Consider the following 5,471-nt stretch of genomic DNA (forward strand, 5'->3'; position numbering starts at 1 on the left):
CAACAGAGCTGGTAATATTGCTTGCTGTGGTGCTTGAGAAACCACTTCGTGCTTCTCACCTTGGTCTATCGTTGGAGGCAGCAAGATGCACTTGCTGGGGTGTCCAGAAGACAGTAGCAGGTCAGGGCTCCCTTCTGCTGCAGCGCTTGGGCTGCTCCTCCTCTGACCTTTCTTACTGTGCTATTCTTGACTTGCATGGATCACTCTGTGCCTGTATATTTCTTTCCCCCTTGGACAGGAGGCTGCTGCTTGTGGTGGCCTTTAGAAGTTATAGGGCTATTAAGTTCACTTGTGTTTGTGTAGTGTGTGTATATACTGCATACATACACACACACACTATACCTATGTACACATGTGGAGTTTCTTGAAGGATTTTCAGCTTTGGATGAGGCATTGTAAGGCAGAATCTCTGCCTATAAAATGTATGTAATATTGTAATTAAAATTATACCAATACTACTAACAATCTGTGTCAGTCAAATGGTATTTCTCTTCATTGACAGACATGACAGTCTTCAGATCTGGATGGTCAAGGACTCTGTCTAGAAACATCCAGGTGTGCTTAAACAGCAAGACTTGGTAGCACTTAATTTAGTGACCAGAATCAGCATGAGAAAATGGTGCGATTAAACATAAAGAAAGAAGAAAAATCCGCATGTTTTTATTTACTCCTACACTCTCGACTAAAATACATGTAATCCAGGAATACAGCAAGGAAAGTATGACTGCTGCAAAGAAACTAGTAAAAATGCTACCAGCCTAAAAGGCTTTTACCTGATGGGAGTGGGAAGTCTGGAGCTAGAGAGGTTGTACATATAGACACATGGAAGTGGGCAGACCTACAGCTATTAGCTGGGATGTGAGTTGGGGAAAATTCTGATCCTTGCCTGCAGCTGTACTGGCTTTGCTTCTTCTGCCTTGCATAATCTAAACCAGAAAAGCTCTCTAATGAGATAAATAGTGTCTTGTCTACATAGCCAAATAGTATCTCTTTTGTCATAAGCTGTTCTGTATTTGATTGACTGAACTTAGGAAAAAATGTTACTTTCACTTCACTATTTTTAGCCTGGGTAAGGCTGTGGGAAGGGAAATGTAGGAACAAAATCTAAGGGGGAAATCACTCTAAAGTCCATTGGTCTTTCTTGTAGCAATGCCTGAGTGGTAAAATCAGAGAGAAGACAAAGAATTTCCTTTTAATCTCTTGACTACAGTGATTGAATATGGATGAATTGGATTTGAGATTCACATGTCTGAAGATGGTTCTAGAATTACGTATTTAGAAATGAAGACAAAATCTAGTGTTTTAGGAAATGCAGGTTAAGAGTTGACTCATTACAGCTGAATTCTACCGCGGGCTCAGAACAAAGAGAAGGAAATGTCTTTTCACACCACGTTAATTAAAACTGTGAACTCCTTGCAATAAAGATGACGTCAAAACCAAAGCTAATACAAATGAGAAAAAAGAATAGGACACTAATAGCTAACAAGAATATTCAGAATTGCAACAACTTATGATAGTGCATATTTCAGAATCCAAAGAATTATTAATCTCAAAGCTTCACAGTTCTAACATGAAACTGTGGCAGTGCAAGTGACTCCAGCCATTCTGTCTCCGGAGGAGAACTCAGACAACCAGCTGTGGGGGCTGGCAAGCCAACTTCAGCATGTAACTCGCAGTCATGGTGAGAACCCATGATTCCCTTGTTCTATCTTTTGCATGTTTTCCCCTGATTGGTTATTATTTTCCCCTCCCTGTTTTGTGTATAAAGTTATGTATATTCATTTCCCTCTTTTAATATGTATCAGTTCTAGAAAGTTCTTGGGTCCTCGACACCCCATTGAATCCTTCCCTAAGTCCCTCCTATGTGTTGTTCCCATTGGTTCCCTTGCTCTCAACTCTGCCTACTTGGCCCTATCCCATTGGCTGAGATCCCTTTCCCTGCCTATCTTGTACCAAGTATAAGATCCCTGGACCCTCCTACCAATTTGCCTCTGCGTCCCTGTCACTTCATCGGAATATACCTGCACAGAACACATAAGAGAGAGTCCCCTCTCTTCTTTGTGCCTGCTACTGCGTGCTTACTCAACCAGTTTAGAGGGAAGCTCCCTTGGGTGAAGAGCTCAGCTCCGTCAGCCTGCTTGACTTGTGGGTGTGTGACTGCTGTACCATGGATGGGACCGTGGCAAGATGTCCGGGCCCCTTTTAAGCTAGCATGCAGCTCCTCGTTATGAGACAGCTAAAGAATAGGACATACATTACTTTTAGTGCTGCTAAGATTCAGGAGCAGGAAAACACATTACTTGGACTATGTGTTCTGACTCAGCTCATCAACACATGCCTCAGATGGGTCAGGGCTCTGCCTCCACTTGGGAGTGCTGCTACTGGGCTGTGAGGTCTGGCTTGTTTCCTGAAAGCAGACTGTTAAATTCTTGTCATTTAGTTGGACACCAGGAGCTTGCCACTGACCTGATTTCTAGATCTTTTGATTCTTACCCTTGAATTCACATTTTAAGGAAACTGTCCAGAATCAATCCAAGGCCTTTCTTTTTCCCAGTGATCTTGAAGTTTTCATCACTCTGTATGTTTGTGTATGTATATAGGAAGGGATTATCCTTAGAGATCTCCAAGACTGAATTTCAGTTGTCAACTGCTTAGTCAAGCATGAGACCCTTGATATCTGTGCATTTCTTAAACAGGACCACCAGCTGTCCAATAGAGACAGACATCACTGAGGGTTACACCACTAAGCTCTTTTTTCCTCTGTAGCTAGGGACAAAGTATAATTGCAGATTTTTACAAGTGGAGAACATGGGGCAAGAAAGCTGAGTCTTACTGCCAGGAGGGAAACAAACAAAAGCTTCAGACAGACACTTGCCTCTGGAATAGGTAGTGTAAGAGCAACTTTACAAACAGTACTATTTTAAATATGACTCCATGCTACTAAAAATATTTTTTGGTTGTTAGGTTAAATTAGAATTTTATAATTTCTTACCATTGTCATAAGACAAAAAAACCTGTGCATTAACACATGAAATGTCAATCTCATAGCATGACAGATGGATTGGACCATAGCTGTGATTATATATTAATATTTACGATGAGGAACAGTTTAAAGGATTTCAACTTCTTTTTGTGTGAGACTTTTTGAGATTTCATAGTAACCATGTGGTAGGTTATGCAGTACAGTGTGTTCTTAACCATTTTGTGTATCTTTAGGAAACAGAATATTGAAATAGAAAATATATTTATACTATTTAAAAATAACACTTTGACAATACCTATTTATTACAGGATTTGAAGTCCCTCAAAATATCCTACCTTGTGTGCAGTGGCTTATGTAGTGAGACATAAACTAAAATCATGTTATCTGCAACACACATGTAGGATGTACTGGACTACTGCATGTGCTGGGGCATCTTATGTTGATACTTAACCGATGCACATTATAGGATCCTTTGATATGTGGTTGGTCTGAAGAAGTGTCTTGAGTGAAGGCTAGAAAGTAAAAACGAGCTCATTGTGTGCTGCTTTTCTCTCAAGTAAGGTGAGCTTGGAAGAATAGGAATATAATGAAGTACTGATTTGCTCTGGTAGTGCTTTCTTTTTTAGGGTAAATTATTACAATTGTATTAAGTCAGTGTCCCTTGAATTGCCAATCCTTTCAACAAGGACTGGAGCAGAGATTGCTTGCATTTATGGTAGGAACTTCATTCTTACAGGTTTTTGCTCACTGACTGTAAAGTACTTCTCAGCTTTGTATGTGTCTCTGTACTGTGTCTTGTCTCTTCAAATGTGATTCGGGTTTGCTTGGTGTAAAGCCAGTGCCTTTATTTTTCACCTCCCCCACTCTTTGAGGGCATATTCACCTGTATCAGGGATGAGCTGATCAGCTGTGGACAGATGGCAGGTCTGCCTCAGCCTCCTGAGCAGCTGCCTCTGCTGACAAAGATGCCCTGTGTCTCCTCAGCTGAAAGAACAGGAGAGGGCTTGAGAATCATTGAATATTTTATCTGACATGAAGTGAAAAAGTGATTTTACAACTTACTTCTGGTAATTAAATTAAATCAATTCCCTTCACAGGTATTTTATTCCTTGCTTGATTATTTCTTTTTCTGGAGAGGAGTGGCAGCATAGGCTGTGTTCTTTCCCTCTTTGACTCTTGTACACAAGCACCATCCCCTTTGCCGACCTCCTGAGGTGTGTATAGAACTTTAGGTTCAGGTCTTTCTTTCTGAGAGGGGGAGGTCATATAATTTTGACTCATCTGATGGTATATTCTGGCTGCTAGAGGTTTAACCAAAGTTGGGGGAAAAGTCAGAGTAGTGTATTTTATTATCTGGGTTGTTTCTTTTTTCCCCGTTGTAGTCCCCGGAGGTGCAGGAAGCATTGCAAAGGTGTGGTACAGATCTGAATAAAAATGCTCTGACACTTGCTCACTACTGTCTTGTCAGTGTAGATATAGTTTCAGCTCATCAAAACACCCCTGCAGGCAAGAACAAGACAGCTTTTCTCTCCAGTCTGCTGCTGAAAAGGCTTCAACAGAGCGGGAGCCAGTAAATTAACACTGGCTATTACCAGGTTGAGGGGTTTTGTTTCACACTTACTTAATTTTGTAGTCATGTGGTTTGGACTTAGGAGAGTGGTGGCATAATCTTCTGCATGACTTGTTACTGGGCTACCCATTACCATGTGTAGGTTGAATCTGCAGAGAGACAGAAAATTTGGTTTGCTTTAGCTGCACTGTTCACTGGCATCGTTCTTGGTGCTGAATTTATGAATGTAAAAGTTCACATTTTATCAGACCAGTCAGGTGTTAGGTATGACCCTAGAGCAATCAATCAGCTAGTGGCAATTGCCTAGTACTCTCCTCTTTATCCCCATGCTGGGGACAGCTCAGCTGCTCAGGATAAGATACTGTTTTTCACAGAAATGTTTTCACTATGATTCAGGGCCCCGTGAATATTTTGGCGTCTGTCATCTGTCCAAGAGGAATAAATGTTACATCAGGTAACACTAAGTAAAAGGGCAGTGTATGGGAAAGTCAGAGCATGGGTGTTGGTTTTAGGTTGCCTGTCGCAGTGACCGCTGCTGTCCACTGCCCAGGCTAGCTCCAGTGGCGCGCGGCAGGAGTGAGGAGCAGCCGGAGGCACGGAGCTTTAAAGCTGCTCCTCTGAAGCCTCTGCTCTACCCAGGGGAGCACAGGCTCCAGGCACTGTAGCAGCCAGCAGCCCTTGACGAAGGGAGAGACAAAAAGTAACGCGGAAGCTTGCCACGGCAAACTAACCCACCTTTTTTGAAAAGTATCCACCGAGGACAAGCCCAGAGCAGCTTTGGACAACACCTTATAAGGGGAGGCAGTACAATGGGGATGGCTTAACAGGGGACCAATAGGGATCCCTAGGGGAGGGATATGGACAGGGATAGACATTCATGTAGGCCAATAGCCTAGAGGGGTGGAGGGAAAGGGATCA

This window comes from Coloeus monedula (assembly GCF_965178545.1).
Source record: "Coloeus monedula genome assembly, chromosome: Z".
Lineage (NCBI taxonomy): Eukaryota > Metazoa > Chordata > Aves > Passeriformes > Corvidae > Coloeus > Coloeus monedula.